This window comes from Oryzias latipes, chromosome 18 (assembly GCF_002234675.1).
Source record: "Oryzias latipes chromosome 18, ASM223467v1".
NCBI lineage: Eukaryota > Metazoa > Chordata > Actinopteri > Beloniformes > Adrianichthyidae > Oryzias > Oryzias latipes.
The window spans coordinates 17,438,032-17,446,839 of record NC_019876.2 but is presented as its reverse complement, the minus strand read 5'-3'; positions in this window follow the sequence as shown (position 1 = coordinate 17,446,839).

Below are 8,808 nucleotides of genomic sequence, written 5' to 3'. Positions count from 1 at the left end.
TGGAGGAGGTGCAACAGTCTGGGCAGGCATCACCAGTCAGAGCAAAACTGATTTGGTTGTTGTAGATGACCCAGTCACGGCATGTTCTTACCTCACAGACTTCACAGCACCCATCATCAACCCCCAATTCCACCAGAACACTCCCAACTATCTCCTCATGGGTGATAATGCTCCACCACATTGGGTCAGAATTATAAAAGCTACAAAAAATCTTTAACAAACATATGTTTATTAAAAAAAAAAAATATATATATCACAGCTGGACGTCAGGAAGTGGGAGTGCCTCATATGTTATGGCCAGCAATGACCCCTGACCTGAACACCAGCGAGCACGTCTAGGACCAGCTGAATCAGAGACTGGATGATCGTACCTGAACTGCCACGTGACCCGGCAGAACTGCGAGTAGCACTTGTGGAAGAGTGGGACACACTGACTCAGAACAACATCATTAGTTTAGTGAGGTGCATGAGGAGTCGCTGTCTAGGTGTCACTGCAGCAAACGGTGGAAATACCAACAGTTTTGGGGATGTCTTTATTATTGACTTAGCTTTTGGGATAATAAATATCAAACTAATAATTATTAGTAATATCAAAGGGAACTTTGACATATTTTGTTAAAATTCAGACCAAATAGGAAAAGCACTCAGGCAACTGGCAATATTCCATTCTTATGTAAGTTGTGTATTTAGATACACAGAAAAAATTAAACAAATACACAAGTGTGCAAATGTGAGATTTCACCAGATCAAATCCATTAATATTAAAGCTCCATTTTTATTCATTATTTTGGATTAACAAATAAGTTAGAAAATACATCTCTTCCATTTGTTAGGAGGAAAAAAAAGAATGCAAAGCCCACCATAGCCTCTAGAGGGCACTGTAAGCAGGCTTTGGAGTTCATGTGTTTTTGGACTGAGTAGATTTTGTTCTTGTGTTGAGTCATGTCCTGCCTCCCCTGAGGTCAAAGGATTCAAACATGCGGGTTGCATTTCTTCAGTAAAATTGCCCGTTTCTGGCTGACTTGGGTGATGCAATTGGTCATTGTGGTAGAACAGGCTTGTTTCATTGTAAGCTGCAATTTTATTCCACAACAAGTGAGAAAAAAAAGAAAAAGCCTAAGATGTGGGCAGGCTGCTGGAGGAGTTATTTTTGGCGTAAAATGATGCAATTCAACTGTTTATCATCAGTCCTAGAAAAGAGGATTTGTCACAAAATGCTTGTGGGTATAATTGGGTGTTGGGGGGCAGGTCAGTGGGATCTTCAGGCTTTATCAGTTCTTCACTAAACTCACGTGTTAGTAACAGACATCAGGATGTGGTAGAGTGTCCGCCCTGTGACTGGAAGGTCATGAGTTCAAATCCAGGCCGAGTCATACCAAAGACTGTAAAAATGGGACCCAATGCCTCCCTGCTTGACACTCAGCATTAAGGGGTTGGATTGGGGGGTTAAGCCACCAAATGGTACCTGTGTCTGCAGCTCACCGTTCCCCCAGGGGATGGGATGTGGAGCACAAATTTCACACATCAAGGTGTGCAACAGATAATGGGACTAAAATTAACTTTATGTGACATCATCACATACTGTTATTTTATTAGGTGTACCGTTGGCAAAGGTAATTTTTATTTTTCCATCTTAAAGTGGAGTTTTTCTAATGGTGTGACTCTGGTCTGAAGAACTCATCTATTTCCAGCTCTGTTTGTTTTTTTATAACTTTGCTTGAAGTTTCAATGTTTACCTATTCAGGTCACAAGAAGAAAAGGCTCAGGGATAAAATCCCACAATTCCAGATTGACCTCTGTCTTTACCTTAAAAGATAAACTAATTGAATAATTTATGTTAGGATGGAATAAAGGTTCTTTATTGAAACTCTCATCCAAGATCATAGAGCTGTCGAAGGGCACCAGTGCAAGATTGTAGACTTGAACAAGACTGGGATGGATGAATCCACAATAAGCACAGAGATTGGTGAGAATACATCAACTGTTTGGGCAATTGTTACAAGATCACTGACAATCTCCCTCCACCTGGGGCCCTCCACCAGGCCCATCTAAAGTTTGCCAGAAACCATGTGGATTATCAAGAGGAGGATTGGGAAAATGTCATGTGGTCAGATGAGGCCAAAATGGAACTCTTTGGTACAAATGTCACTGTTGTGTCGTGTTTAGAGGAAGAAGAATGCTGAAATACATTCCTAGAACACCAAACCCTCTGTTAAATATGGGGGTGGAAGCATCATGCTTTGGGCCTGCTTTCCAAAGAGGGCTGATCCGTATTAGGGAAAGGCTGAATGGGGGCATTCTACTAAATGGTGAGATTTTGACCTTCTTCCATCAGTGAGAACATCAAGGATGAAAGGTGTCTGGATCTTCCTGCAGGTCAAGAATTCCAAACACATCACCCGGGCAACAAAGGAGTGGCTACATAAGAAGCAATTCAAGGTTCTAAAGTGGTCGATAACCAGTCTGTGGACCTCAATCCAATAAAGGATCTGTGGAGAGTTATATTTTCCAGCGATAGTCCCAAAACATCACAGCTCTAGAGGAGATCTGCATGGAGGAATGGACCAAAATAGCTACTACATTGAGTGGGAACTCGATGAGGACCAACAGGAAACCTTTGACCGCTGTCATTGACAACCAGGGTTACATTACAAAGTATTGATGTGAAGTTTAGGGGAATTTGAGGTGAACTAACCCTTTACAACATTCCAACTGTGAGTTCCTCTGTAGATTCTTCTGAAACTGTTATTGCACCATAAAGGGAAAATCTGTCTTCAATCCATCCCCACTTCCCATTTTTCAATTCATGCAGGAGCAACCCTCCCCCCGTTGAGAACCTAAGTGGGACTTCTGAGACTGAATGTGTGGCGTGTCACATGTGAGGTGGAAAACAGCCGTAATTAATAGACAAAGCTGCGTGCGGGCTTGTGTTTCCGAGGATTCTGTTCTTCTGGAGTTCAAAGGTTTGTCTGCCTGAAACTGGAGTTCAAAGGTTTGTCTGCCTGAAGAACAGAACTAAGTTGACCTGAATAACCGAGAACCTTTACATGTTGCTGTTCACAGCTACTCCAGACTTCAGTCTTATGGTCAAAGCTGCTGTGTGTCGTCAGCTCTTGATGACTGAACACTTGATGATAGCGAGCAGAGAGATGCACTCCAGGATTACAAGTGGAACAAAATGTTGCACCATAAAGGAAAAGCCATTTTAAGGAGGACAGCACAAATGGGTCTTCTGCATTAACCCTTGTGCTATCTTAGATGACCCCACCCTTACATTGACGTGTAATCCCTAGCATGACAAAGGTGGATAATGGGGAAGAGGATTTCATGTAATCCATGGACACCAGTGAGGTTCACAAATCATTGAAGAAAAAAGGTTCAGAGCACTGTCTAGTGGGTCTAGATGACCCAACTCCCAACATTAAAGTGCAAAGGATAGGACAGGGGTTACAGGGGCAACGGCTGCTTGTTTGTGCCAAGTTGGCAAACTTTCAGTGATGTCATATCCAGTCAAGATCTCAAAACTCAAAATACTGGCTTCTAATCTGCTCGTGGGTTGTGATAAAAAGAATAGAGGTAGCAATCATTAGCCTTTAGTATTTTCAGCGGAACAAAAAGTTAAAGTGCCTATGTCATGCTCTTCTTCAGCCTTTCAGAGTAAACTATATCCACATACAGTTTATGCACATATATTACCTTTGGCACACCAAAGAACGATTTTTCTACGAAATATGAATTTTTTTTTTCAGTTCATTTTCCTACAACTCCTTTCCTGATTCTCCACCTTTCGCCTTCATGACGTCAACCTAGAGTCGACCTTGGCAGCATGTCTGTGTTTCGCCCAAGAAATCAAACAACATCCAAACTTTTGCAAAGATGGATGTGCAAATTGTGCAAATACGTAAACTATAGAGGAATAAAGTTGATGAGCCACACAATGAAGCTGTGGGAAAGAGTAGTGGAAGCCAGGCTTAGGAAGAAGGTGGAGATCTGTGAGCAGCAGTATGGTTTCATGCCCCGTAAGAGCACCACTGATGCCATTTTTGCTTTGAGAATGTTGATGGAAAAGTACAGAGAAGGTCAGAAGGAGCTGCATTGTGTGTTCGTAGATTTAGAGAAGGCGTATGACAGGGTGCCGAGGGAGGAGCTGTGGTACTGTATGAGGTCGTCTGGAGTGGCAGAGAAGTATGTCAGAGTAGTTCAGGACATGTATGAGAGAAGTATGACGGTGGTGAGATGTGCTGTAGGTCAGACAGAGGAGTTCAAGGTGGAGGTGGGACTACACCAAGGATCAGCTTTGAGTCCTTTTTTGTTTGCTATGCTGATGGACAGGCTGACAGACGAGGTAAGACAGGAATCTCCCTGGACAATGATGTTTGCGGATGACATTGTAATTTGCAGTGAGAGTAGAGAGCAGGTGGAGGAACAGCTAGAGAGGTGGAGGTTTGCTCTGGAAAGAAGAGGCATGAAGGTCAGTCGTAGTAAGACAGAATACATGTGTCTGAACGAGAGGGATCAAGGTAGAAGCCTTAGGTTACAGGGGGCTGAGGTGAAGAAGGTGCAGGAGTTTAAGTACTTGGGGTCAACAGTTCAGTGTGATGGGGAGTGTGGAAAAGAGGTGAAGAGGCGAGTGCAGGCAGGTTGGAGCGGTTGGAGGAAAGTGTCAGGAGTGTTGTGTGACAGAAGAGTGCCAGCAAGACTCAAAGGAAAGGTGTACAAGACAGTGGTGAGACCAGCTCTGCTCTATGGGTTAGAGACGGTAGCAGTGAGACAGAGACAAGAGGCTGAGATGGAGGTAGCAGAGATGAAGATGTTGAGGTTCTCCTTAGGAGTGACCAGGTTAGACAGGATAAGGAACGAGTACATCAGAGGGACGGCTCATGTTGCCTGTGTTAGCGACAAAGTCAGAGAAGCCAGACTGAGATGGTTTGGACATGTTCAGAGGAGGGATAGTGGATATATTGGTAGAAGGATGTTGGAGATGGAGCTGCCTGGCCGGAGGGCAAGAGGACGGCCAAAGAGGAGATATATGGATGTCTTAACAGAGGACATGAAGTTGGCTAATGTTAGGGTAGAAGATGTCCATGAGTGAGGTGGAAAAGGATGATTCGCTGTGGCGACCCCTGATGGGAAAAGCCCAAAGAGAAAGAAGAAGACGTAAAATGAAAGCGTTTAGCCGATCACCGCTAACTCAGTCCTGGCAGCACAGACTCTTCCTGGAAGGGGCTGTTCCTCACTTGTGTATGTCACAATGTGAGAACCTGCTGGTTTTCATGGATTGGGATGGGCTGGTGCTCAGAGCGTAGAGCATTCTACACCCTGTTAACCATCTTGCCTGAAGATGGCGGATGCTGGCACACACTGGCTGCCGCTCCGCTCCTGATCTGGATTTAACTGTTCTTACTGGACTTTTGCTGGATCTGTGTTTCTCTACTGCTCTCTGGCAGCCTACTTGTGGAAAATTAAGACTTCAGTTTCATAGTTTTGTCTAAGCTCGGAACATCCATCTGCATCTCAGCTCGGCTCACCTGGCGTCCTCCTGCTGTTGTCTCCCTCATCATCGGGACACTCCCTCACTGAAACCATCAGCACGTCTCAACCCGTGTGATTGTGTTTTCCTGGGATTAATCCATTCCAGTGTTTCACAGCCCAGGGCAATACATCCGTGCCTGGCCAGTTAGCCAGCTTCTAACTAACTTCAGTGAGTTAACTTCGCCGGTGCGGCGTCCTCGTCATCTCTCTACGGATCCTCTTGGACTTTACGGCTGCTATGCATTATATGCCGGGGATTTTACCTGCTGTCTCACTGCTCTTCATCTGGACAACTTCTCCACAGACTATCTGGATTTTACACGGACTTGTAAATACACCCGCTAGCGTTAGCCCGGTGCTAGCTCCGGTCTGCCAGAAGAGCATGTTTCTGCAGCAATACTCCACCTCTGCTCTCTGTTTGAACAACTGCCGCCCGCCTTCTCATGAAACTGTTTCACATCGCCGTCTTCAACACCGCGGGTCTGGACGTTCATTTTCCTACAGTTTGGCATCCCCGAATAGTATCCCATCTCTCTGGTCATGTCGCCGTCCACAGATTTCCCCTCTACGTCATCACAACAAAAGGCATAGGAATCTTGCCAATCTGCGTCCCCTCCCTCGTCACTCTCAGCCAATCACAAAGCAGCGTTCTGTTAAACTCTGTCTTCTCAACACCCGCTCCCTCAACAAAAAGGCTCTCATCTTAAATGAACTTATCACGGACAAAAAACTTGATTTTCTCTGTTTAACTGAAACCTGGCATAAACCTCTGGATTACTTCTGCCTCAACCAAGCCACTCCTTCAGGATACACCTACATTGAAAATGCCCGCACGGATGGCCGTGGTGGGGGTACCGCTGTCATTTATAAAAAGGACATTAAAATCACTGCCATCTCCATGCCAAAAACAGACTCCTTTGAACATACAGTCTTTAAACTACCTGGCCCCACCCCCCTTGTCACCGCTGTAATCTATCGACCTCCCAAACCAAACGCCACTTTCCTCTCTGATCTGACTGATTTTCTGACCCAACTCTCTGCCATATCACCATCCATCCTCCTTATTGGTGACTTCAATTTTCATATTGATGACTCACAATCTAAACCTGCCTCAGATTTCTTGGATTTACTGCAGTGTTTTAACATCATTCAACATGTCGATTTCCCCACTCACATTCATGGTCACATTTTGGATCTCATCTGCACAGCTGGCATCTCGGTTTACAATCTTTCCAGTCAAAATCTTCATATATCCGATCACCTAGCCATAAGCCTGGACATTGAATTTTCTCTCCCTGCACCTATAATCAAGCGTAAAATAACCTTTCGTAACCTCAAATCTGTCTCTCCTGATGTACTGTCAGCCTCCCTTGCTGCTAAATTGTCCGTCTCTCCTCCTCCCCAGTCTAACAATCCTACCTAACATGTAAACTTCTACAACAGCACCCTCTCCTCCTGTCTTGACCAGTTGGCTCCCACTAAAACGAAAAATGTTTCCTTCACCCACACAGCACCCTGGTACACCACTGAACTCCGCACCATGAAATCCCGCAAACGACAGCTTGAGAGACTGCATCACAAAACAGGACTAACTGTACATCTCCAGATGTACATGGATTTCACTCACCAGTACAAGAATGCCCTCAATACTGCCCGGTCATCCTATTTTTCCAACATCATTCATACCAACTCCAATAATCCAAAAACTTTGTTTTCCACCATAAACAAAATCCTGAAGCCTAATGATAACTCCTCTACATCTTTCACCGTGGCAAAGTGCAACTCCTTCCTGTCCCACTTCCAATCCAAAATCGACACAATCTACAGCTCCCTCACTCCTAATCCAGACCCCCCTCCAGAAACTTTAGCCCCTTCCTCCAGTCTGCAGCTCTCTGAATTTTCTCCAGTCTCCTCTGTGGAAATCGGCAAGCAGCTGATAGCTATCAAAGCCTCCACCTGCACTCTGGACCCCATTCCCTCCACCCTTGTAAAAGGTTGCTGTCCTATCATCTCTCCACTCATCACAACAATAATTAACTCTTCACTGTCCTCTGGTACTGTGCCCCAGTCTCTCAAACTGGCAGCTATAACCCCCATCCTGAAAAAACCTGGCCTTGACCCTGACAATATTGAAAATTTCCGTCCCATCTCCAACCTGCCATTTCTGTCCAAAATACTTGAGCGAGTGGTTGCCTCCCAGCTCAAATCACACCTAAACTCAAATAATCTGTTTGAACCCTTTCAATCTAGTTTTCGGAAACAACACAGCACTGAAACAGCTCTGCTCAAAGTCTCAAATGACATCCTCCTCTCCTCCGACTCTGGACAGCTCTCCATCCTCATTCTCCTGGACCTCACTGCAGCATTTGACACCATCAGTCACTCCATCCTGCTCTCCCGTCTCAAGAACGGTCTCAACATCACCGGCTCTGCTCTATCCTGGCTTCAGTCCTACCTCACAAACCGTCAACAGTTTATCAAGGGAAACAATTGCTCATCCTCCACAGCTCCTCTGTTGCAAGGTGTTCCCCAAGGCTCAGTGCTTGGCCCACTCCTCTTCATCCTTTACCTCATTCCCCTTGGTGACATCATCCGACAACATGGCTTAAATTTTCACTGTTATGCTGATGACATACAACTATACATCTCCACCAAATCCATCAGCTCCACCACTTATTTCACACTCACCCGCTGTCTAACAGACATCAAAACATGGCTTGAGCACAATTTCCTCAAACTCAACTGTGATAAGACCGACATAATCATAATTGGCCCCAAAACCATCACAAAATCCATACAAAATTTTCAGTTAAATTTCAATAACGCCACGCTTTCTTCGTCACCAGTCATCCGCAACCTTGGGTTTCTCTTTGACACAAATCTATCACTTGAACAACATGTTAATCAAATCACTCGGTCCGCCTGTTTCCACCTGAAAAATATTGCCCGCCTCCGTCCATCCCTCTCCTTTGCTGCTGCTGAAACCCTCATTCATGCTTTTATTACCTCCCGATTAGATTATTGTAATAGCATACTCCTTGGTACACCCTCCAGAATAATAAATAAGATGCAATACATTCAGAACTCTGCTGCCCGTCTGCTCACACACACCCGCTCCCGTGAACACATCACCCCCGTCCTTCAGAACCTTCACTGGTTCCCCATCGATCAGCGTATCAAATTCAAAGTTCTCCTCATCACTTTCAAAGCCCTTCATAACCTGGCCCCACCATACCTCACCGATCTCCTCCAGTGTCACACCCCTTCCCGCTCTCT